The 26,856-nt window shown below is 46.9% G+C and overlaps 1 protein-coding gene and 1 long non-coding RNA gene across 3 annotated transcripts in view; both read left to right on the top strand.

Annotated features, from left to right (window-relative positions):
- Window positions 1–26,856, top strand: part of SLIT3 (slit guidance ligand 3) — a 619,464-nt gene that overhangs the window by 152,994 nt on the left and 439,614 nt on the right. The gene's annotated exons all lie outside the window — the stretch shown is intronic.
- LOC309622745 lies at window positions 1,354–26,613 on the top strand. The gene is made up of 2 exons (XR_014241103.1): window positions 1,354–26,172; window positions 26,239–26,613. It is a non-coding gene; the product is annotated as an uncharacterized lncRNA (long non-coding RNA).

The raw sequence follows: 26,856 nt of genomic DNA, 5'->3' as shown, positions 1-26,856 counted from the left end.
GTTTGTTTTTGTTTGTTTATTTGACATTATAGCAGGCATAATGTCTTTGGGTACAGTTCTGTGATTGAGGGGATGGAATTGGGGTAGACCTAAGTCTATTTCTGTTTGAGAGAATGTGTGTGTGTGTGTGTGAGAGAGAGACAGAGACAGAAAGAGGCAGAGAGACAGAAAGAGACAGACAGACAATGTGCAACTCAAGGCAATAGTGAAGGCTTCTTGGAGTAGGTGGCACTGAGCTGAGTCTTTAAGGATGGGTCAGATTCTGAGCAATTCAAGAGCAAACAGGAAGGAAAAAACATGAGTCAAATTCATGGCGAAGGGGAAAAATTGGGGTTGCAAGAGGATCAGTTTGCAGAAGGCATGAAGATGACACAAGGGAGATTGGATAGATTCAAGGACCGGATGCCGCTGGAGGATGGTGGCCTGGTGCAAAGGGTTTTATACTTGACTTAGAAGGCAGTGGGGAACCACTGAGTTTTTGACTCAGGGAAGAGCATGGTTCACCTTACCTTTTGTATGATTCTTCCAGCTAGTCCCACCCCTCAGACATGATCTCTCCTCTTTTAACCAGCATCTTCCCTGAACCCTGGGAGAACAGCCCCCATCTCTCTCCTGATTTCCCTCACCCTCACCCTCACCCTCACCCTTCTTCCCTTCCTTCTGGTCTCTGTGGTCACTGCAGTTCCAGGTGGAGGTGGTCTCTGTGTGAAGGCTTGCTCTTGGAAGGAAGGAAGGGGGAACTTCAGGGTCTCTATGGAATGAATGGGCTCTGAATTTCTTACCAAAGACCTTCTAGTGCTTCAGGCGTTTCTAAGTAAACTTTGGTGCCTAGTGGATGGAACAGTTCTTCGGGGTCTTCCTATAGCAGCCTTGCGAAGGGGAAGAGAAGTCCAGGAGTGAAGGCGGAGTTTTTCAAGGCAGTAAAACTCCAGGAGATGCCAGGGATATCCTGCCTACAGCCTTCTTCCCTCCCTCCCTCCCTCTGTCCCTCCGTCCCTCCCTTTCTTCCTTTCTTCCAATGAATGTATTTATTAAGCTCCTATTATGTACTTGGCATTTTGCATGGAGGGGCCCATTTTCTCCTTGGAGAGACCCAGAAGGGTTTCTTGGGAAAAAAAAAAGATTGCAGCCTGAAGCATCATCACTATCCTTATACATATAGAAAGGTATGGCAAATGACGGGCATATTTGTTGAGACTCCCCCCTCTGCCCATGGCCAACGTCACAAACAGATCACAAAACACTGTCTCATAGAGCCTGGAAGATGCTTCAGAATCATTCTTGACACAGTGCTCCAGGCAGCAACTTCCAGTGAGTAAGAGTGGGCTCCTAGGTCAGCTCGGTGCTTTGTGACCACCTAGAGGGGTGGGATAGGGAGGGTGGGAGGGAGGCTCAAGAGGGAGGGGATGTGGGGATATATGTATACGTATAGCTGATTCACTTTGTTATACAGCAGAAACTAACACACCATTGCAAAGCAATTATACTCCAATAAAGATGTTAAAAAAAAAAAAGAGCGGGCTCCTAGGATTGTTCCTGCATGTCTGACGTCCTTACTAAATACCAGCTGGGCACGCCCGACTTTCTTCACATGTGATTGTCCGGTATGCCCAGAGACGCCTGCACACTCCACCCCATCTGCTTCCCCCTGCCCTCATCCCTCCACCCGCCCAGCCCTTCCTATGCTCACTCAAAGGTGAGAAGACACACTGACCACCACTGGAAACTGGCAGTGGTGTTTGGCGGTGGTGGGGAGGCAGGGGTTACATGAGTTACATGCTGCAGGAGTTGGAAGCCTGGGTCCTATTCCGGGCTTGTCATTTGCTGGCTGGGACCTTGGGCAGACCTACCTGCCTGGGTCTTGGTCTTCTCATCATTGAAACAAGAGTTTGGGTGAAGTCGTATCCCTTCTGGCTCTGGCATTTTCGGATCCAACTCATGAAATATTTCCCTTTTAAATCTAAGAAACGAAGTTCCAGTCTGACCTTTCATGGTGGAGGAAATAACAAGGGAAGGAGGTAAAACAGGTTTCTGGGTTTTGTTACTGTATGTATATCAGTATAAATAAGAGCTCTGTGATCCGTAACCAAGCAGAACTCCATGCGGGGTCTCCACGTAGACCTTCGGCATCATTATCACATCTCTCAAGCTCCTTGCTCCCTGATGCCTGCTCCTGGCCTAATCTGCACATCCCTGAAGCCTGCAGGAGGAGGTGATGGCAGTCCCCAGAGGGAGCCCTTGCTGAACAGACTCTCGCTCCATCTCCAGCCTGCCTGTGCCACCTTCCCATCAACGGTGGGGGACTGAACTCAGCATCTCCTGGTCTCTTTCCCCCCAGCCAGCCCTGGCTCAGGGGCCCTGTGGGGAGGTGGCAGTGGGCCAGCCGCCCCCTCCCTGCCGAGGCATGTTCGCTGCACTCACAGTGTTTGAGCTGTGGTTAATAGATCAATATTTGCTCGGGAGGGTATTTGGCACAGAGCAGGTCCCTAGGACGCCGGCAGATAGACGGCCTCTCTCGCAGCATTCTTCCTTGTTTTGGCAGGGATAGCGGGGGGGTGTGCCTGGCCTCTGACAAGAGGCAGGGAGAAGGAGCCCCGCTTTTCCCATGAGCGCTTCAGTCTCACAACTGGGCCCCATATGATGTTGTCAGTGCCTCACATCGTTCCCGTCACTGCCTGTTTCCCGACATATTTCACTCACCTCCCCCTCTGCTAGAATTCTGGTCCTTATACCCACATTTCTTTCCACCACTGGGCTGGAAGCCCCTGGGGCTCGGGCTGCGCTCGGAGGAGTAGAGCTTAGAAGCTGAGAGTGTAGGCCCAGAATCAGGCCGCCTGGGCTGCATCCTGCGCTTGCTGGTGAGACGCACACCTGGGCAAGCTCCGCACCTCTCACGGTCTCAGATATCCCTCTGGGAAGTGAAGAGGAGGAGGATGGAAGAGCTGTAAGGGTCAGCAAAGCAGTTAGCAAAACACCTCGTGCATAGTGAGTGTTCAGAAAAGTCGGACCTTGTTAATCATTGTTTTTCAGTCAATATCTGCTGATTCTTGGATCCTTCTGCCTGCCCTCAGCTTCTTGAGGACAGGGATTGAACCTTCTATTTCTTCTGTGGTTCTTCTGTCTCTCTTCTAACGGTGCCATGCTGGGTACACAGGAAAGGTCCTACAACTTTGGGGTTGTAATCGAAGTGCCCTACGTCAAAGGCAGGAGCATCCGGGGGTAACCACAAACACCAGGCAGAAAACTTGTGCCTGGAAAACTTGTGCCTGGACAGGGCTATCCAGTGAAAAACGAGAGGGGAACCCTTCTGTCTGTGATCTCTCTGGGAGGCGGATTTAAAGAAGACTCCTGCTTGATGGCTGGGGCACGTATTCCCTCCAGGAAGGGCTAGGACAGTGGGGGCGAGATGTAGGAAGCAGTTATCAACTGTATCAATGGATCAACGAGAAGTTTGCTGCTTATCATGCGACTGATGCTTCCAAACGGTTACTTTAAAAATTAGAACAGGGACTTCCCTGGTGGCGCAGTGGTTAAGAATCCACCTGCCAATGCAGGGAACACAGGTTCGATCCCTGGTCCGGGAAGATCCCACATGCCGCGGAGCAACTAAGCCCGTGCGCCACAACTACCGAGCCTGCGCTCTAGAGCCCACGAGCCACAACTACTGAAGCCCGTGCACCACAAGTACTGAGCCTGCGCTCTAGAGCCCGCGAGCCACAACTACTGAGCCTGCACACCACAGCTACTGAAGCCCACGTGCCTAGCCTGCGCACCGCGACGAAGAATAGCCCCCGCTCGCCGCAACTAGAGAAAGCCTGCATGCAGCAACGAAGACCCAATGCAGCCAAAAATAAATAAATTTATTTTTTAAGAAATTAGAAATTTCCCCTGTAACTATGTTACTTTAGGTCATTTCCATTCTGAAGCACTTTAGGGACTGTGTAACAGCTGGGATACCCAGCATTTGGCATACCCCTGGGTGTGTCCGTGCGAGTGTGTCGTGCACAAGGGCATTAGATAGGAAATGTGGTGCCACAGCGAGGGGAAGAGGCCAGTCCTGCCGTTCCACGGGACAAGACTAAGTCACGGGGTCAGGGGTCAGGACAGCGCAGCCACAATATGGGAACTTATTATGTGCCAGGCTCTGACCTAAGCATTTTATGTGCATGATCTCATTTAATCTTTGCAGCAATTTGGTAAGGCAGGTGTCTTGGGTCACGCTCCAGAGGAGCAAATCCTGAGCTAGGAATTCTTTTGCCAGTGATTTGATGAGGATGTGCTCAAGGAGAGAACTTTAAGTGAGGGAAGCAGGATGGGACGGGGAGCAAGCCAAGCAAAGCTGTGGCTGCAGGAAGCATCCAGCCTCAGCCTGATCCCACGGGCAGTGCTGGCGTGTGAATGGCGCCCGAGGCCTCCTCTCACTTGAGGCAAGGGGGCTTTCTTCTCATGTCAGTCATGAGCTGTAGCTCACTCCTCCCAGAGAGGGTGGGGCGTAACTTCTCCTGCATTTCTGGGAGAGCCACTCCCATATTCCAAGGGCAGCTTTGAGCTAATAGCAGCCAAGTCTTACACCCGCTGGGGGACAGGAAAGGGAAACTGGGTGGGGCCCCAACAGCATTTGCTACTGTAGGTATAATTAATAGGCCCATTTTCCAGATGAGGAAACTGAGGCCTAGAGTATTTATGTAGTTGGCCCCCAGCTGTGTGGAAGCAGGAGTTAAACCCAGGCATCTATCTCCAGAGTCTGTGGTCTTGCATGACTTAAACTCTCTCCCCTGATAACTCATGTGTCCCAATCAAGGGCCAGGTAGGAACCAGTAAACCAGACAGAGGTGAGACATGGGCTCAGGAGGCCTGGAAAGAAGGTTAGAGGTCATGAGAGGAGCCCAAGGGGCAACACCAGACTTTAGGCCCCTGTGGTGTGACCAACTCATCCTGCTTTGCCTAAGACTCTCCCAGTTTGGGCACTGAAAGTCCCACATCCTGGAAAACCCCTCAGTCCCAGGCAAATCGGGACAGCTGGTCAGCGTGGCCTCCTGGATGGGAACAAGGTAAGGATGTGAGGGACTTTATTTATGGTGCCGTGGGGTGCCAGTGAGGCTGTTGAAAGGCAATCAGAGCTGTCATTCCCCAGGGCTCCTGAAGTCACAGCTTCAGCTAGGGGCTGATTAGGGCACGGGGGTGAGGGGTTGAGGGGGAGCAAACCAGGAAAAGGAGGGTATCCCAGCCAGGAGCTGAGCAGAGAGGGTGGTCTGAGATCCAGGGTGGGCTAATGAGAGGAGAGACTTGGCTGGATCGGAGAAGGGGAGGGGTGTAAGTTACCAGTCCCCTGAGGGAGGCCTCCTCGGGGAGCTTGCCAGAAATAGATACCCCTCTCCTGTCGCCTGCTTTGAAGCAGGCTGTTTTGAGATGTGTGTGTATGTGTGTGTGTGAGTGTGTGTGAGAGAGAGAGAGAGAGAGAGAGCAAGCGAGCGCAAGGGAGAAAGAGGAAAGGAGGATGCACGTTTGAATTAATCCAATGAGTAAGTGTCGTCCTGTTAAGTTCCTATCCATCCGCAGGGCTGGGTGAGGTGAAATAGGCTCTTGTACTTTTGAAAGGCCCAATCATCTGAGTCTGAGTTATCTGCAGACTTGGCAAGAGAAGCTCTCAGGAAGCCAGGAGCCATGAAACTCATGAATAATCATGGCCTTTGGTGAAGCTTTCTGGGTAACAGGCAAATGGGTGGTTGGGATCTGAGGTGCAAAAGCCTAAAAGCAAGAGCGAGTCCTGGGTCCCCAGGATTGAGTGTTAGGCTGTAATGTCTCAACTCTCATATATATGTATGTAATCCCTGTAATATAGGTATATAAATACATATGTAGGTACGTATATATGTACACATATATGCATGTGTATATAAACATACATATACATGCATGCACGGGCGTATACACATGCTAACACCCACACACCTCCTTCTAACCAGAAAAATACCCTGGCCCATTCTCCAGATGGGAAACCGTAGCCAAAGCCCAGACTCGCGGGTAAGGCTTATTTTTAGGAGTTGAAATGAGGGGCCAAGGGTCACCAAGTTTAACCTCCAAAATGGTCAAATTAGCAATCCGCCCCCATCCACAGCATTGTTGACACATGGTCCGGTCGCACCCATGGTTGGACTGCCACTTCCTGCCACCTCAGGAGTAAAGGTGGTCATGTGATCATCCAGGGCCATAGGACAGTTAGAGCAAAGTTCTAGCCACCACTCCTCCAGTCTGGCCAGAGCAGAGGAACAGAGGGTAGACGGGGCTCGGTGGTATGGGTTCTGGAGGGGATGCTGGGAAAAGCAGCAAGCCCCTGCAAGAGGTGATGCCCACTGACCCCTTTTGTTTAGAAGTGTTTCAGTTCACCACTGCTATTTCCATCTCCTGTTTCATGCTGTTTTCTCTAACGTTTCCTATCAGGGTAAACTCCTGAGCAGTCTGCCACATTGGGGAAACGCTCTGGGGAAAGGATTCCCCTCCCCAGGTCTGGGTTCTGACTGTGATGTCCAGCTCAGCTCCTCCCCAAGTGGTAGGAAAATGGAGAATCAACTTTATTTCTACCTCTCCTTGTCTGGCCTTCTGGTCCGTTTCCTTTTGTTCAGGAGACTTTCCTGAGAGGAGCAGGGTTGAGAAAGGCGTTTGTTTTTCCCTGTTGGGGACACGGAAGACCGCACTGGTGAGGTGGTCAAAGGCAGGACTGACCGGGCCATGCTTTCCCATGGACCAAGGCCATTGCCTCAAGTCTCTTCACAGTCACTGGCAGCAAAGAGAGCTTCTGTCCCATTTAGAAAGACCCTCCCAGCCCACCTGCGGTGGTGAAGGGGGAGTGGGAAGAAGGATCCAAGAAGGCCAAGGCTGGGAGCCAGTGTAGGGATCTCAGAGCTTGTTTAGTCCAGCCCTTTCCCAGGCTCCAGTGTTTTGAAGGCTCTGATATTTCTTGTCTGTGCCCCACAGGAAGAGCTATGTATACTCTATACCATGACCCAGTAAACAAATGCATGTAAACACATAAATATGGAAAGAAGTGTGCCGTGCAACAAAACTTACCCTTCTGAAATCACTGGTGGTGAGAGCAAGTATTGTTTCTATGTTTCTGGTGGTTTCTATGCTATTTCTTGCTTTGAAAGTATCAGTGCTAACAGTAGTTGACAATTGGTCTTATGCTGCCAGGAATAGATAACCACGAACAGGTTGAAAGAGCACTGATGTAGCCCACACCCTCATTTTGCAGAGGAGAAGACAGGCACAGTGGTAGGGACATGACTTACCCAGGATCACACATCATCTGGATAGATTTATTGAACGGCTACTACCTGCGATGAACTACCCGAGGCACTCGTGGTATTGTGGAGAGCAAAACTGATGTGATCTCTGCCCTCCAGATGCTTAGAGCCTCATGGGGGAGGTAGACATGAAGCAAAAACACAGACTAGTGTATAAAATCATAGTACAAAATGGGATCAGTGCTATGGGGGAAGCAAGCCAAGAGCTCTAGGGGAGACCAGCTGGAGGGGCGGGGAGGGCCAGGGCCTACTTTTTACAGGGTGGACAGAAGAGGTCTCCCTGAAGATGCAAAATTTAAGAGAGTTAGGCAATTCTGGAGGGACGGGAGAGGGGGAGGGCAGGAGATGGCAGAGTGGAGGAGGTGTGTTTTGAGCAAAGGGAACAGCAAGTATGAAGACCTTGGGTCAAAGAAGAATTGAACTTGAAGTGAAAGAAAGCCAGTGTGGCTGGAACACAGTGACGGGGAGAGAGAGGCCCGAGATGTTCACAAAGAGACACAGGAGCTCACTCCTAAAGGCGGACTTTATTCTAAGTGGGAGCCATTGAAAGACCTTAAAGCAGGTATGTGACATGATCCGATGTATGGCTTTCAAATATCCCCTGGACTACTATGTGGAGAAGAGATTGGAGGGGGCAAGTGTGGAAGAGAAAGATGAGTGAGTTTTTGTCTACAGAGTCTCCACAGGGGAACCAAAGACTCTGCTTTTGCAGTAGCCCAGAGCTTGGCACACTTAGAAAGACTGCATCATTAATGAAACGTTTGCATCTTAGGAAATGATAAAACAGGCTGCTACATGTAAAAATTAAGTAACTCAATTTGTTTTAACAGCTTGTGCTCTAGTACAGCAATGTGTTTGGCATATACACGGGACTCCATCTGAACGGTAATTATGCCATGGTAATTATTTTACTGCATTGTGTACATCTGACATTTAATTACGGGAAAGTGCGTGAGGGTAGATTTTCTTCCTCCCTCTGCCCGCCTGACAGGTAGTTTTGTTTCCCGTACCTCTTTTCCACCTACATTGTCTTTATGCCAACTTGTCATCTGCGACGAAATCGTGTTTCCATGACAGCTTAGCTCAGCCATGTTGCCTGCAACTTGCAGACAATCACCAAAATAAACAGTTGACACAGATGTCATTCTCACACTCCCGTTCTGCCTCTCCCTCCCACTCGATCTAGCTCCTACTATAGAGATGGTATGGGGTTTTTTTCCTCCCACTTTGAGAAAGGAAAGTGATCCCTGTCAACCTTGAGCATCCTTTGATATGTTGGCACGTCTCTTGGTGGCTTCTCTGGTGACCTCTGCCCTTCTCCTTGGAGACGGCTGGCAAGCTGACTCCCTTGGTCCCGATGACGCAGCTCAGCAGCTGTGGGTGGTAGACAAACAGGCTCCAACTTTACCTTCACGGGAAGGCGGCAAAAGTGGGCTCACCACTCGAGATTCCAAGGCTGTGGACCAACGTTGCGGTGTGTTATTTGGAGGGTGCCACTGACAAGGCCATCAGAGCCGGGTCAGGCCGAGTGCCTGGCCAAGCCTGCAGAGATGGGCCTGAGGGCTGGGGGCTGGGCAAGGGCAGAAATGCAAAATCTCTGCTTAGGGGAGATTCTGGGATAGGGGAGGAAAAGGAAGACGAGAGGCACACGAGCACCTCATGCTGGTCTGTCATCTTGGCTGGTGTGTCTGTAATGGCCTCTCCATGAACAGGAGAGGGCTGTCTTTGTCGCTCTGCTGGAGGGACGTAGTTGAAAAGAGAAAAGAAGTTGTGAGAGCAGAACAAGAAAGAAAGGAATGGCTTGAAAATGAAAGCAACCAGAACACCAAAAGGGATTTTTTAAAAATGTGCCTTGTGACAAGACTCTGTATCTCAGCATATAGCAAAGGCACATGGAAACACACACAACAACCCTGCTACGGGTATAAAGTTAATGTCCCGGGGGATTAGAGATCATGGGAGCCCTCCCAAGGCTAGAGCAGGAACCATTCCTCCCTCTGTGTCCATTATATTTCCTCATATACCTGGGATCAGCCAAGAAATTTGGTGCACCTTAGGGAAATAAGGGTTAGACCTAAAGACCCTTGGCTTGGTACAGAATGTACCCTTTCAGGAGAACTGGTTCCTGCTCAGTTCAAGCAGTCTTTGATTTGGATCTTTCCAGCTTACCTTTTGCTATTTCGGACCCAGAGCTGCAAACCCTCTGGCCAGGAATTTGCATAAGTCAGCGCTCCCTGGGAGTGCTAGGCGAGCTTCTAGTTAGTTCACAAGATGATTGTTGGTGGCACATGGACCAATATATATTTTTTTACTTTAATAGCTATGTATTCATTTTAGTGTGCATTAAAATATGTATAAGCAGCACACCAAACCAATGTTTTAATGGATATAATAAAGTTTCTTGTATAAATACAGGTTTGGCATGCCTTCTTTTTTCCTCTCTCCCAGGCTTTTTTGCTCACTTTACATATGTGCTTAAAACTTTCTCCTTTTAGGCACCCCATCCTCAGTAACCCCATCCTGTCTTTAACCCTCTTTGTCCTACTTCTTTATTTCTGGTCCTCCCCTGCTTCCTCTTCCTTCTCCGTGTTACCATCCACAGGCATTCCTTAGAGCTGGGCACGTGGGGGACATCAATCAGGAACGTGTTCAGCTGTGGTGACAGAAAAGTCCTGCAGTGGCTTAAAGAAATGGGGGCTTTTGAGTTCCGAAGGAGGCAGAATAGAGCTGATGCAGCTGTTCTGGATGACGTCAAAGTCCCAGGCTCCTTCTCTCGTCCTGGGCCTCTATCCTTCCATCTACACAGAAGTGATGCCCTCCTTCTCTATAGACTATGTTCTGTATTTAGGAAGTGAAACCCTTTCACTCACATCACGTTGGCCAGAACTGTTTCCCGTGGGTGTACCTGGCTGCGAGGGGAGTGGAGAGAGAGCGTGTTTTACCTTTACAGTCTCAACAGTAGAGGAAGGCAAGGGAGGACTGTGGAATATGGATGGTTCGGGGGTAGCTAAGCCAGAGCCAGCCAAGGGGGAGGACAGTAAGAAGTGTAGACAGTGGGCTTCCCTGGTGGCGCAGTGGTGAAGAATTTGCCTGCCAATGCAGGGGACACGGGTTCAAGCCCTGGTCCGGGAAGATCCCACATGCTGCAGAGCAACTAAGCTCGTGCGCCACAACTACTGAGCCTGTGCTCTAGAGCCCGCGAGCCACAACTACTGAGCCTGCGTGCCACAACTACTGAAGCCCGCGCGCCTAGAACCTGTGCTCTGCAACAAGAAAAGCCACCGCAATGAGAAGCCCACGCACCACAATGAGGAGTAGCCCCCGCTCGCCGCAACTAGAGAAAGCCCGTGCGCAGCAATGAAGACCCAACGCAGCCAAAAATAAATAAATAAAAATAAATAAATCTATTAAAAAAAAAAAAAAAAGAAGTGTAGACAGTGATCTCTGTCATCTTGTTCTCCGAGGTGAGAAAGTAGGTATTAAAAGTGAACCTTATCATTTTATGTAAATTGATGTATTACTATAAACTTGTAGAATTGGAAAAGAGTTTAGAGATCATTTGGGTCTGGTCCATATTTTAACAGATGAAGAAACTAAGTCTGAGATGAAGGGGATTCTTCAAGGCTCAGCCAGAAAAAAAACCCTTCTCAGCAGACCCTACTAGTCCAGTGGTTCACCTTTGGAGTAAGCATCAGAATCACCAGCAGGGCTTGTTAGAATGCCTATTGCTGGGCCCCATCCCCAGAGCTCAGGATTCAGTAGGTCTGAGGGGGGGTCTGAGAATTTGCATTTTTACCAAGTTCCCAGGTGATGTGGACGCTGCTGGTCCAGGAACCCCACTTTGAGAAGCACTCTGCCAACCAATTGCAGGCATGCAATTTACAACCAGTAATTCCATGACAGACTTTCCTAAATTATGCTATTTTAATCTGTGCTTCCTTGTGCGTTCTTTAGCAACCAAATAGCGTAGTCGCAGACAATGAATGTGACTAACGGGCCAGCTAACCTCAGTCTTGGAATTGTCCGTGGTCACATTTTTTGGGAGGCAGTCTCTTTGCTCCTATGACTTGGCCATGCCTCAAAAAGGATGAACAGTGGCCCGTCCTCTGTCATTCTGCCCTTTCCCTGAGATGACCACTACCACACACTTAGTGAACCTTTCTGGTCTGTGTTTCTCCATTTTTTTCACCATGTAAATCAGTAGTATCTATGAACTGAACATGGCAACCTTTTGTATATTTTCAAACGTTTTATGTAAGTAGTATCATACCATATATATTGTTCTGTAACTTACATTTTTTGTTCAACAATATGTTGAACTCTAGTCCTGGTGATACATCTCAATCTAGTTTATTTATTTTAACTGCTTCATGGTATTCTGTTTTCATGTAACATAATGCATTTGTCTTCCCTGTGTGTTTCAAGTTATTTTCAATAGGATGAATAAGCTTTGATCTTGCTATGAATACCAATAGTATATTGAAGTGGGATGCCATTTTGAATTCTTTTCATACATTCACTCATGTAACACATATTTGTCAGGTAGCTACTTTGTGCTAGGCACTGTTTTAGGCACCAGGGATTTAGCAGGGGATGAACTCCCTCCCTCCCTCATGATGCTTACTTCCAATGATACTTGCTACAAGTCTCTCAAACAGGTGCTGTTATTCACATTTTACAGATGAGGAAACTGAAATTCTCTGAATTTAAGTGACTCATCCTGGTTCCCATTGAAAAGAGCAGGGAGTTTTGAATCAAATCGTCTCATTCCAATTCCAAAACGCTAATTTCACTGGAATTTCTGGTGAGTCTAATATCAGTGAGACTAATAACAGTTACCATTCCTCATCTTAATCTTCTTTGGAGGCCTTGATTCTTTTAAAAATAAAGTTTTTAATTTTTGAATAATTTTAGATTTACAGAAAAGTTTCAAAGATAGTACAGAGAATATCTATACACCCCTAATCCAGTTTCCCTCATTATTAACATATTACTATGGTATGCTTGTCAAAACTAAGAAACTGACATTTGTCTGTTACTGTTAATCAAACTCCAGACTTCATTTGGACGTCACCAGTTTTCCCATTAATGTCCTTCCTGTTCCAAGATCCTATCCAGGGCACCACATTGCATTAAGTCATCACCTCAGTTTCCTCTGATACAACAGCTTCTCAGTCTTTCCTTGTTTTTCATGACCTTGACCATCAGTGTACTGAGGCCTTGATTTAGTGTAGTTTATCACAAATGTCCAAATGAGGCAGTATCAAGAATTTAGAGAGCCGTAACCAACTCACCTGAGAGGGTTTGGGGCATCCTGGCAGTGGAGGAAAGTTGCCATTTCAGCGTATCAGAAAGGGACATCTTTTTGACACTACTGCCTGGGTGCTGTCCTGGTGCAGGGACACCGGGAAACAGTGGAGTGACACATTGTCTTGAGGCTGGAAGGGCCAAATGCTTGCTGAGTATGGCAGCTGATAGATTTTGGTGACCAAGCAGCTTACTGAGGAATAATAACCTCCTACCCACCAATGTCCAATTCCAATTCCAGTTCCAAGTGTCTTGTGACCACAATGTGATGCTGTTCCATTTCCCTCAGTGCTGCCTTTTCCTGTGAATATCTGTGTCTCTCAAATGTCAGGCCTTACTTCTGATGACTCCAAATAAAAGCCCTTCTTCAGTGACAAAGGGATGAGAGTGAGCTTCCTGTGCCTGGGTTCTGTGATGCAGTTACAAGAGAGAATTTAATAATTACATTTGCCACACCCACTGTCCGTGTTGGCTAGCACCATGGTGGTATCAGGGAACTCTTTGAAGCAACATCCAAATTATTGGCTTAAAGTTATTAGGCTGCAGGATGGAAGAGCCCAGGCAGGGTCAATTCTTAGAGCCAGATGCTTTCGTAGAAGGTCAATGTTTGGGATACTTTGTGTTTTAAAATTAAATTTTGTTTTATATATTTATTTAAAATTTATTTTATTTTAAAATATATTTAAAGTATACATACATAAAATTATGTTTACTTTCATCCCCCATTATAAAATAAATGATAAATGTTCACTGTAAAAATTTTAGAAATTTTTCGGAAAATAGCACCTAAAAATAATTTATTCATCCTCCACTTCCCAAAGACAATTATTGTTGATATTTTACCTGTCTCCTACATATTTATGCTTTTTGCCTCAGAACATGTTATATACTTTTTAATATTTTTATACAATGCCATCATAAGCATTCTACCTGTTTCTTTTAAGTAACTAGCAAATAAATACCTAATAATTTCTTATCTAAGTAATCTTTATTTCACGTAATCATTCTATGATACATTTGGTTAATTTTCACGCTGAGAGAAGTATTTTTTTTTTTAATTTTTATTTATTTATTTATTTATTTTTGGCTGTGTTGGGTCTTTGTTTCTGTGCGAGGGCTTTCTCTAGTTGCGGCAAGCGGGGGCCACTCTTCATCGCGGTGCGCGGGCCTCTCACTATTGTGGCCTCTCTTTTTGTGGAGCCCAGGCTCCAGACACACAGGCTCAGTAGTTGTGGCTCACGGGCCCAGTTGCTCCACGGCATGTGGGATCTTCCCAGACCAGGGCTCGAACCCGTGTCCCCTGCATTAGCAGGCAGATTCTCAACCACTGCGCCACCAGGGAAACCCCCGAGAGAAGTATTTTTTAATGTAGGGCTTTCCTCCCCTTATATATTAGATTATTTCTATAAAATAGAATCCTGGAAGTGGAGTTACTGAGTTATTATAAACATTTTTTAAGTTTTTGATACATTTTGGGGTAGAAGGGACCCCATCTTATTAGAGCTCTATAGAAACCAAGTAATAATGCTATATGTCCTAACTTTGTCCTATGTCACTGCTTGCTCTCTGGACTTAAACTTTGACTTAGCCAGAACAACTCAAGTCCTGATGCATTCATTCATTCATTCATCATTCATTTATTCATTCACTCACTGATATAAGTCTAGATGTCAGGCACTCTACCAGATGCTGAGGATAAGATGCTAAACAAAACTAGAACTCCTGTTTTCATGTCCAAAACAGCATCTGGCTCAGGAAGACCCTGATTTGGTTGAGAAAAAAGTTAGATAGACCCTTTTTGAAAGCATCTCTTTCAGCAGAGGCTTGATGGTTTAATGCTGACTCTTTACTTCCGGTTTTGTTTTTCTAACTAAGCTCTTCTGATTCTAGAGAAAGATGGCCTCTCCACATCCGATTTGAGAGACATTTGATTTGAGCCCAGGAGACGAAACTACAGCATTTTCTCTGTGCATGGGCAAACCATCTTGGTTAGAAGGCTGATGTTCATAGGCCTTGCTGCTACTGCCTTCTTTTTAATAATTGAAATGCACTTTTAAGGCTTCTGACAACAATGGAAAGTGCAGTCTGGGGGGTTTCTCCAATGATTTTAAGGATGGTGCCTGTTTTACTGTTCTCTGCATTGGAAAGTAAAGCCCCTGATTTTATGAGTCTACCCTTCTGATCCTCTTCATTGGTCATCTTAACCTCATACACAGGGTTTTCGTTTGGCTTTTTCCTTTTTTTTTTTTTGATCATGACTGGGTGTAAGAGGTACCAACTTAAAATGGCCTCCCAATAGGATTGGAGGAACAAATGTCCATCTCTTAGCAGCCTGTGACTGAGGCCAACAGGAGTAACTCACAGCTAGCTCGGATGATGAAACCACAGTCAGTTGTCTGGGGAACGTTTTGTCTAAATCACTTGAATCATTGAAGCCAGTGCAGACTTTTCATTGTTAATTATGTGGATCATGAAGTCCCGTGCCTCTCAGTGGATCTCAGTAAAGTGACTGATGGATCACGGGGTCGTGTGGTTAAGTTGAGGAGAAAAATCTGGGCAAGGAAGGGCAAGGCTTGAGGCAGTCGCCATCTGTGGCCGACCTCCAGCAAATGCTGTGTCCTTCTGTCACCTGAAGACTCTGTCTCCTCAGGGCCTGCCTCCCCAGCCTTGTTAGAGGAAAGCTGCAAACACACTGGCAGGTTCATGCATCTCCAGCTTTGCCCCTTGCCGCCTGCTGCCTTGAGTGGTTGATGTCGCTGTGTCAAGAGAGCAGAGCCTGTGTCTGTGAGCAGAGCTGCCATGGAGAGCTTGTGCTCCACATAAACCATGATGTCATTTGTGAGGGTCAGCCCGGCCCAGGCTCTGTTCCTCATGATATCACCGTTAAAGTCCCTTGGCTCTGAATCTCAGTTGTTTCTCTTATGTTAACTCCTTTTTTTTGTTAATTGGTAATAAGAGAGGAAAGAGGCCCTGAAGATTATTATTGTTTTTTAAACGCTTCTTTTTTTTTTTTTTAATTAATTAATTAATTTTTATTTTTGGCTGTGTTGGGTCTTCGTTTCTGTGCGAGGGCTTTCTCTAGTTGCGGCGAGCGGGGGCCACTCTTCATCACGGTGCGCGGGCCTCTCACTGTCGCGGCCTCTCTTGTTGCGGAGCACAGGCTCCGGACGTGCAGGCTCAGTAGTTGTGGCTCATGGGCCTAGTTGCTTCGCGGCATGTGGGATCTTCCCAGATCAGGGCTCGAACCCGTGTTCCCTGCATCGGCAGGCAGATTCTCAACCACTGCGCCACCAGGGAAGCCCCCCTGAAGATTATTGAATACTTTACCTTTAGCAATGTCATGGTGTTCCCTGGATGAGGTCTTGCATCTTGCATCTCTCTCCCTCCCTCCCTCCCTCCCTCTCCACCTTCCTCTTCTTGTCTCCTTCCCCCACTCTTCTGACTCTCTCTCTTTTATCTATATACATTTGCTTTTTAATTTTTCAGAGTACCTGTCACTTCAGAACCTAAATAAGATGTCCAAGGTGAATGATTTTTAAAATAAAAATCTATCACAGGATCTTCCATGAGAAGATATTCCTATAATGTGTTTTGAGGTCAAATGGTGTGCATTGGAGTGCTGGAATCTAGCATGGCCTCTGGTACCAGTGTCCCCCTGGTAAATGTAGTGTCTCCCGGTGTAATTTCTCTCTGTGGGTCCCCATGCAAACATGTGGTCGTGAGATGAGCTCAAAGGCAAGCTCACCAAAATGAAGTCCCCGAGGAGTCTGGGGACTCTGGGCCCCCAGCTGAAGTGCTCTTCCAACAGCCAGGCTAGAAGCCTGTTTCATCTCTTAGCAAACTGGTTTCATCTCTACCTGAGGAAAGATAAAGAACTTTGCTCAGGAAATGTGAGCCTCTGTTCCCAGGCCTTGTTCCTCTCAAGCTGATGGACAGGTATGGAAGGAATGCATTTGTTGGCAGGAATTCGATGGTGCCCGGGGAACAAATGGAAGTCACGTTCTTACCCGTCCTCTCTCTGCTTTGGGGGAAAAAAACCATGGTGGAGGGGGCTGCTCTGCAGGGAGAGGGGTGCAGAACAAGCTGTCTCAGTTTCTGCAAGCTGCTGCTTGTCAATGGATTCCAACAATGGCATCTGACTCGGTGAGCACGGAAGCCAGGAAAATGGTGGAGGTGAAGTGACCAGTGGGAGGCAAGGGAAACCTTCACTACAAGTCAGGAACAAGCTTGCCCTGGATATATTCTCCCAAAGAAGGGCATTTCCCAGCCCACACTGTTAGTCAGACGCAGCTCCATCCTAATTGTGATGCTTGGTGTTCCCTTTGCTTCTGTGTCTAGCCAGAAGGCTTTTCATGGCAAGCAGGTGACTAAGACAGGAATTAAGAGAACTAGTTAATCTGAAGTTCCGACCACGGGATCGGCCAAATGCATTACAGTTCAAGAGAATGCCGCATTGCTGTTGTAAGTGATACCGGGGATATATCTTATCTCACTTGCAAAGATGGGCAGAATGTAACAGGCAAAAACCAAAAGACCATAAACCGTATGCAGAGTACGTTTCCATGTTGGTATTCTTTAGATATATGCATTTGAAAAAGGAGAGCGGAAAGGAATACACCAAAGATTCAAATAGTCATCATTTCTCAGGGTATTGCTACTGGTAATTATTTTTCTTTTGAGGTTTTCCTGTTTTCCAAACTTTTTTCTTTCCTCTGATGATTCACAATCACTCTAGTTCTAGCAATTTCTACCTATGTTCATATTCCATATCTACAACTGTACTTTTCTCTAGAGTCTCTCTGTACAATGGGATAGATTGTGCATTGCACCAGCACTGGTTTAGAAGGGGTGAGTGGTGTCTGAAATCCATCTCTTGAACTACTTGCAAAACCATCCCTGGGCTGTGCTTTCCCAAAGGAAAGGGAGCCTTTTTCTATAATTTATCTGCCCGGAAGAGGTGTCCTTTTTGAGTTCGTGCAATGACGGATTTTCTTGCAGCAGCTCTGCTTCTGTGTATGTGTGTGTGTATGCTTGTGTGCGTTGTTAATCATTTTAGCCATCTCATATAACTACCATATTGTATGATAAAAGGGAATTCTTTCCCAGTCTAATTGTAGCAGGATTCTTTATGCTCAGGTTCAGATTTTAGAAATGGCTTTCTATAAGGGTAGGTGTTCAAGGGTTATTCAGAAGGACCAGTTTCTTTGGGCCTTGCTAGTATCCTCCTGTGTGCTTAAATTCATATTTCCTGGGATGAGAATGGGTTGGGAGAAGAGCAAGAATATTTGACTTTGGAATGTCAGTAATAGACACTGACCATTGAAAGACCCAAGTAACCCTCGGATGGCAATAGGTTGCAGGTAGCCCTCATCGTTCTAGGAGGTGGTGATGGTGTCACCAGTGACCTAAAATAAAGGGACACCATGACCATGTGGCTATGCTCTAGGGTGGAAGATGGTCAAATTCTTTCATCCTCCTTTCAATCTACATCTCTTTGTATGGTATGGTCTCACCTTTGTTACATACAGTAGCATGAGATATCCAATAGGCATGAAATATTGGAACCAAATAGCTCCCAGAGTTCTTTCCTCGAGTCAGAGGAAAGCTGGAATGAGCCAGGAGGACGCTGGGTACCAGAGCCCAAGGCTTTGATAATGCACATGCAAAAAGGCAGGCATGTTCCAAAAATAGCTTCCCTGACCCCAGAGACTGGGGCAGCCTTGTTTTAATTTCAGGGCTGGAATAATGACAGTTTTATGAACCACCAAACAGTCCTTCCGAGTTCCCCTCCTGAGAGCGTGGTCTGAGACCTTGCCTTGTGTAGTCTAAGTGTGTAATAACATCTGACTGTGCTCCCACTGACCGCCTTTACTTTGGGTTCTAGTTCAGAACACCCTCCTATCTGGAAACACCTAAACATAGGCCCTAGTGAGGCGGAATTTAGGAGCAGCATTATCTGCAGGGCAGTCTGGGGCCAAGCTGGTCAGCTCCCCACTCTCAGCTCAGTGAAAAGCAACAAGAAGTCACCTCAGCATTTTGGGGGATGGTGAAAGGAGTTAACATTTGGTAAGCAGAGGGAGTGTCCCAGGGCGGCTTAGGAGCAGCCCTCGAATTCTCTGAGAAGTCAGTAGAATTGGAGTATCAGGTGGTGACTTAGGGGAGAGGGAAAAGCACTGAACTAGGAATCTGAGCAGCTCCTGGATGACCTCAGGTACATCATTGTCCTTGATGTTACCAGTGCGTCACTAGGGGCCCTTCCTGCTGTAAAACCCCATGGTTTGTGAACGGAACCACCAGCTAAGGATGCCTGAAAGAAAAATCACTCACAAGGAAAAGCCTTCTGACCAGAAAGAAGTGTTGATTGTTTTTCCCTCTCTCTCTCTCTCTTTGCAGAATCAATGTCTCTAATATTTACAGACAGTGGGGTTTTTTTAAATGTTAATGATGAGGTTGTGTTCACCTCACAGAATAACCTCCAAAGGTAAATACAGAGCAGCAAGGAACATTGAGATGCGTGATCCCGTGAACACTGGCGAACTATGAACGCCAAGCTCTTTCAGTTCTGAAGGTTGAACACGGACAGGATAGGACAGCCTTGGTGTCAGTCAGCAGTTGGGGCAGCCGGGCCATCGGGGGTCGTGGGAGAGTCAGGTGTTCGAGGCACAGACACAACAGACACACGTCTGCAAGGGTGGGGGGTTGGGGGGGTATTTTTTTGCATTACTGCTGTCGATGAGTCTAAAGTTATATAGAGTATGCCACTCTAGAACTTGGATTTAATCTTGCTCTCTCGAATGAAATCAAGTAGAGATTAAGTCAGTTTCAGCTGTCATCAGAAAGGTGTAGCTTTTGGAATGCCTGAGGTTAATTCTGAGCCATTGTGGTTAAGAGATGTGGCTCTGGGCCACAGCTCCTGGGGCCTCCCATAGGGGTGGTTCATGAGGGTGGCCGTGCTGAAGAGTCTTCGAGAACACGCCTTTAGAGTTTGACAGATCTGGATTACAGTCCTGGCTCGACCACTTAGTAGCTGTAAATTTGGGCAAGTTAATACCTCTCTAACTGTAGCTTCCTTATTGCGATATTGGGGGAAATAACAGTATGTTGCATACAGCGAGAAGTTATGAGAAGTAAGAGACCTCATGGTAAATTCCCAAGAAATGGAACCTAGAATTATGAGAGAAGATCCTGTATCAATCCTGAGACCAAAACGCTAGGATCAAACCCAGCAGCACTAAAACAAGGAGAAGGGGACTAGCTTGATGCTGGGTTGTGAGTGGTAGGTCAGAGGCAGGTAAACCAAAACCATGGTAGAAAAAGACCAGTGGGAAGCTAAGCACAGATAGATGCAGCTATGGGGGTGGGCACAGAGCAGGTATGTGTGCAAGGTAGGAAAAGTCTTGGATCACGTGTATGAGTTTCTTACTGCTGCTGTAACAAATTATTATAACTGTAGTGACATAAAGCAACACAGATTTATCCTCTGACGGTTCTGGAGGTCAGTAGTCTGAAATGGATTTCACTGGGCCGAAATTAAGACATTGTAGGGCCATACTCCTTCTGGAGGCTCTAGGGGAGAACCCATTTCCTTGCCTTTTCCACGTTCTAGAGGCTGCCTGCAACCCTTGGCTCATGGCCCCTTCCTCCATCTTCAAAGCAGCAGCATAGTATTTAAATCTCACTCTCTGTTTCTGTTGTCACATTGCCTTCTCTCTCCTCCTGGGTCAGGGGTGGAACCCTGGTGAGTGGCACTAGATAGAAATCACTTCCCTCCCACAGGATTTCTCCAAAGCACGTGTTCCCAGAGCAACTATATGAAGAAGACGGACAAGGCTAGAAAATTAGGTCCCTGTTGCTTCTCCATCTTATGTCTTAATGCCATGATCCCCAAGCTGAGCACTGTTGACTTTATATCTGTGATCAGTTATGTTTCTTGAAAGATCAAATTAAGTCTAATTTTAAATGGGAAGAAAGGTAAGACTCTCTTTACCTTCCTACTTAAGAAGATATCCTTCTTGGTTCTGTTCTGTTCCTGCGCATAGAGTAGGGTTTTAAATAGCCAGATCCAAGGCTGGATTTGGAAGCTGAGAAGTGGTGCAAATATGAAGAGTTTTATGATGAAAATGGATTTTATTGGCCTCCCATCAGTTAGCTGATTTTTTTTCTTTCTTTAAATAGTATGACAAACAAATGTTCTGATAAGGTTGTCTTTGGTATGGTTTCATGAATTTACATAATTAAGAGCCATTTTTACTTGGCAATGCTGCAAGAAAACCATCCAAGTCAGATGAACAAGAAAATTACTTAATTAGCAACTCAGGTGGGTGCCCACTCTTGAGAAAGTGCATGTTAAGATTGGAAGGAAGACAGGAGACCCTCACAGGCAGCACACCCCGGGTGTCAGCCAAAGACAAATCCCCCCATCCCTTTCCTGCTGCCCCTGCATGAGTATTGCCGACTGTATACCTGAAATGGGATGTGAATGGGCTCTGACTGCTGCTGCTGCCCACCTGTTGGAGGGAACATCAATGTCAAGGAAAAATGATCGTGTCTTTGGTTCCCTCCAGTTCTCACGAAATAAACATCACCTGGCAACTCCTTCGAGATTGATTAGTCACTGTTTCATTCCCATGGGTCCTCCCAGCTGGGTTAATAGTTATTCTAAACAATGGCAGCATTAATCAGCATGATAACAGTTTCTAGTCATTAACAACATAACCAGATTTTATGCCAATTGCGGGTCCTTTTATCAAACCATCATGAAGACTGGAAAAACATTCTGTGGTAGATGCTGTTTCCTAAGAGAGCCACATGTGCTCATAGGGAAAATGTTCCTGTGTGAGATTCAGTCTGGATAGTTTCCAAGGGTCATCTGCAAGGCAAGGCAAGGCAAGGCAAGGCAAGGCAAGGCAAGGGTGAACAAGGCTGAGGTGGTGGAATTCAAGACTTTTGCTCTGAGTCCGCCAGTGTCTTTGACATCCATATATATTGGCTTTGACGCTTTTAATAACTACACAGGCATTCCAGGTACCATGGTTTTGGATCTGGACAGACTTGGGTTCAAATATGAGCTTCAGTACTAACTGGTCATGGGAGCTCGGGAAATTTTAACAGAGGAGTAAATACAATAATCTATGTAGACTAGTTTAACATGGTGCCTGGTACATAGTGAATGCTCATAAATGATAGTTTAAAACCTGAGACCACTGAAATTGCTTTTAAAAATTCATAAATCCCCAGTCTGTTTTCTGGGACTTTAGCACCGTGGAGTATATTCTGAGAGGCAGAAACAAACTAAAAAATGTCATAAGTGCTGTCAGGTGAAAAGGTGGCTAGTGTTCCCTACTCTCAGAGTGAGTCACTATCAGAGTAGCAGGTTTGCACATAAACAGGTTTCTTCAGGTGCCAAATGACACGCCTACCCCTTTTAGCAACTGTTAAGTTTCATATCCTAGTGATGGCCAAGGTCCTAAGTCCCCCAGACCTATATATCATTCAGATTCCTGGGTCATCTCTTCTCTAGAGATCTAGAGCAGACCACTTGGGAGACCACATCTTATACCTTTAACTTAAAGCATAGATGGAACCCTGCTCCTTGACCCTTTTCTGCTGGGTTGACAGCCTGGTTTGGGCTGGTTAGGATTTCAAGAAGTGCAGGACAAAACCGCTAATTGCAAATTTTCTTTCCGCTTCTTGATCTCGCCCGGTATCTCAAAGGCTATTTCAAAGGTTCAAGGAACCCTCAAAGACTGAAGGGAGCATTCAAGCCCGAGGCTACTCGAGGCACTGTCACAGGAGAGGCAAACTCAAAAACCCATGGATGGTCTGAGTACCATCTGTCAAACGCTCATCCCCCAGCCCACAAATGTCTTTCTTTAAGACTTTACTGAATGTACCACACAAACTAATACAAATTGTTTGGGAAATGAACTCTCTGTTATACATACACATTGGAAAGGTACACATTTCAAAAATATTAAAGTGGAAAGCATACACTGTAGAATCAAAGACCTACAACATCATTCTGGACCCATATCAGAGCATCTTTTCCTTGTTATGCCAACTCATACTTAGAAAACACGCTGGAATGTTTTCAAGTGCCATTTCAAGGGCCAAGAAAGAGAGGCCAGAGTTTTCAAATCTGTATTAGATCTATTTCTGAATTCACTGGCAATATTCAGAGCTCACCTTGCATAGGAGATCGAGAGAATTCTCTTGAGAATAGAGATCTTTGGGTGCCATGGAATAGCATTCATCAGACATCTCCAGGGAATGGGAACCCTTACCTTGGCTGTGAGTTGGGTAAAAGTTTTTAAACAAACAGAATTCTGGCTCACACCACCCATCAGTGCCTAGAAGGCCTCCGTTCCTCCTTCCCACATCAAATTCAAGGTGAAGTTCGGGTTGGCAGAAGCTTGGCTCTGCCATCATGTCTAAATTTTACTACTTCTGGCCCGAATTTGCTTTTCCTGGCAGACTTGAGCCAAGTCCCAGTGAAACGTATCCATGGCTTTCAAAATGATGGGCAAAATAGGGCTGGCAAGACATGTGGGGGTAGAGGAGGGAGGGGTGCGGGGAGAAAAGCGAGAGTAATTGCTGTGAATAGCCCAGTGATGGGGATCTATATCAGGAAGTAATTTCACGAGATCTCTGCTCTCCCACTTCCGGTTTGGCTCTCCCAGCGCTGGGCACCGAGCCGCATTTTTATAGACTGTAAGTCCATTGTGAAGTTCTGTATCCCAGCAGTTTGTAGTGTTTATCTTTATTGGTGACCCAGGACCATGCAGGCACACACGTGTTTGTCGGTGCCTTCCCCTTCCGCGCTGTCCCTGCTTCATCCAGCACGACGGTCCCTCCCAGCCTTTCATGGAAGCCATGCTCCTCCGGGACCCAGGGCAGCCTCTGATTGGCTGAGTGTCTCTGGCTGAGGGTCCCCCAACCCATCCCGGATGTTGTGGGCATGAAGGAAGCCTTGAGGATGCATCCCTCCCTGAAGGGTTATGTACATCTAAAAGGCTGTGTGGACTTTGAGGCCAGCCCAGGGAAACCTCAACCAATCAGTGACCCCTTGCTTTCTTATTAGATTCCCTATAAACAGCTAGGCCGTGATTGCCGTGGGAATGGGAGAACAGGAGGCCGTTTCATGCTTGAGGACTTTTCTCCAGCGCCGGTGCCAAGCAGTTGGAGCCTCTTCACATAATCTAGTCTTGATTAGCCTGGCTCTCCCTCCAACCTCAACCTTTTGTTGAGGGGAAGAAATATTTGTGGCCAAAAGAAATGTAATTAACACAGAGAGTATGCACATGAACTCTCCTCTTATCAGTGATGATAATAGGCCCGGTTACCTGTATTTTTCCACTCAGCCACCATGTTCTGTCAGCACGGCCTTTATAATTCCCCCTCCATTCCGTTATCACGTCTTCAGGCTTCTAGCCTTTCCCTCCTCACATCCATCCTGAACGACACAACGGCGTTGTTCATCCTGAAGTGGTATCTCGGCACCTGGCCCCCACACATTCAGTAGCTCCCTATTTCCCCAGAGTAAAGTCCTAACTTTGCATCTGACATCCAGATCCCTACACAGCCTGGTCTCAAGTCTCAACCCATCTTATGGCCGCATGCCCCACACTAATTCTGTGGAGACCAGACCGGAGAGCTCTTGCCCCTGAGGCATATCCCTGCTCAGAATGACCTCCCTTGACTGTACTGCCCTGCAAAGATGCTCCATTCAAATCCTCATCCGTCACAGAACATCCCTGATAGCCCCAACCCCAGGTTTGTCTGTCTGTCTCTCTACTCCTTTAGCACTTGCAGGCTGGGAGCTTATTTCTCACCACTTTATAGGACACCTGCCCTAAGTGTGGAGACTGCTCTCTGCAGAGCCCACTGAGCCTGCTGTGCTGGGTGGACCTTGTCCAAAGTGGAGGTGGGCACTGGACCGAGCCAGGAGGGTTGAGACTTGAGTCCCACCGTAGTGTGCAACCCAGGGCAAGTTCCTTTTGCTCTCTGGTCCAGTTTCCTCATTTGCAAAGTGGGAAGTGACAACTCATTTGACAGAAATAGCTGTAATGATTAAATTCGATATTCCGGGTTAGGCACTTGGCATGGTGCTGAATGCACTATTATTATTATTATTCTCATAATCATTAAATAAGCATTTATTGATGAACAGAGTTCTGGTGGTGAAATCCAGGGCCTTTCTGCGGGAGTGAACATTTGGCTCAGTCTGTGTGTGGAACCCCTGGTCTGCTTCTGTAAATCTGAGTAAGTCTCAGTTTCCTCCTGTGTAAATAGGGGAGATCAGGAGTACTCACCTCCCAGGGTTGTAAGAATTAAGTGTGATGATAGGTGTAAAATGCCTTCCCTTCAGAAAGGCTCGGTAAATGAGAAACCCCTGGGATTCAGAGGATCACGGTGGGGGAAAAGGTCAGGAATTCTGGCCCTTGTCATGCCTCAGGCTTGCCTTGTTGGGCCTCAGTTTCCCCGGTCCCCACCTTGAGTCTAGTTGGGGTGGGAGAGAGAAGCTTCCTTTGGGCTCCGACTTTATGTAAGTCTGTTCTTCTGCCCCACCCCTACCCTTTGTCCATTCAGTCCAGACCAGAGCTGGGACAGCTTTGGGATTTGGAGACAGTTTTGTGTTCCTAACTTAGGAAAGTGGGGCCCGTCAAGTGACTGAGGTGGGTGGATCACCTGTTTGGCCCCAGGCAGCTCCTCAGACCCAGCGAATGCCTCCCCATGAGAACACCCCTAGAAATACACACCCTGGGCTGTGCGATCCAACACACATAGATTAGTACCCCTCCTCCCCAGCCCTGCCCCCTCCATTTCGTCAGCTTGATCCTAGGGTGGATAATGTTTCTCCAACTGCCTCATTGGGAGAATTTAGCTGGAAAATTGCCATCACGTTCTCTTTTAAAGGGTGCCAGCAGCTGGAGGCTGCCAGCTGTGATGTCAGTGGGTAATCCCGGCTTTGCTGCCATGGATTCAGGAGCACCCTTCCTTCTTCAGCCTACGTACCGACTGGCTAGAGCAGACCACTGGCTTTCAGAGAAAAGAACATCAGAGAGCAGGACAGAGGTGGCCAAGGACACTGCTGCAAGCACTGAGGTGTTTCCCTTCTTTCCCGCATGCCCCATTGGGAATGAACTGCAGTGAATTGGAACGTCCACCTGGGCACCTTGGCCTTGCGGTGCAGTGGTTAGCTCCGTGGATTTCCACCATGACAAGCATGAGTTTAGACTGGGTCTGGGGGTTGTCTGGGGAAAAGGAAAATGTAATTGCCAAGCCTTATTCCTAAGTTTGAAAGAGCGACAGTGCAGAGCAGTGTTTTGGAGCGTGGACCCTGGGGCCAGACTCCTTGCTTAGGTTCAAATCTAGGCTCTGCTACTTGCTGGGCATGTTACCAAATCTCCGGATTTTTCATCTGTGAAACATGGATGATAATACTAGTACCTGCCTCTGCTCCACCCATGGAGGGACCCAGGCTGGTGGTGGCTCTGCCGTCTTTCACACGTGGCATCCAGGATCTTCCTGCAAGGGGGATGTCTGCCCCACCAGACATCTGGTGTCTGCTACACAAGAATAGAAAAGATTCAAAACAGCACAGATGTCTGCCGGGCCAGAAAGGGAGATGCGTGAAGGGTTGGGTGGGGGAGGTTTTGATGGGCCAGGCTTAGAAGGGGGATGTCACATTCCATGCTCTAGAATGCAGTCCTGTGGTCCCAGCCTAAGTAGGCTGGGGTCGGTAGTTAGCTGGTGCTTAAGAGCTTAAGGTGATGATGCACTGCCACCCAGCCTCTGCCACACAGAGAAACCTTCCTAGTAACAGCAGGTATTTATTGAGTACTTGCCAGGTGTCAGGTGCTGATCTAAGTGCTTTGCATGTATTAACTTAATGACTCAAAATGACATGATGATACTAAGTGTATATATTATGTATCCGTGAGAGTCTTGGGAGGAACCCAGTGGAACCCTCAAAGGGACAATTAAAGAGAGTTGAAGGATATCTGCATACTCATGTTCATTGTAGCATTTTCCACGATAGCCAAAAGGTAGAAGCCACCCAAATGTCTATCAACAGATGCATGGATACCAAAATGTGGTATATACATACATTAGAGAATTACTCATCCTTTAAAAGGAAGGAAATTCTGACACATGCTACAACATGGATTAACCTTAAGGATAAACCTTAAGGATAATTACGCTAAATAAGCCAGTCACAGAAAGACAAATACTGTATGATTCC

Source organism: Balaenoptera borealis, assembly GCF_965194805.1.
Source record: "Balaenoptera borealis genome assembly, chromosome: 2".
Lineage (NCBI taxonomy): Eukaryota > Metazoa > Chordata > Mammalia > Artiodactyla > Balaenopteridae > Balaenoptera > Balaenoptera borealis.
This window is presented reverse-complemented; position numbering and strand designations above follow the sequence as displayed.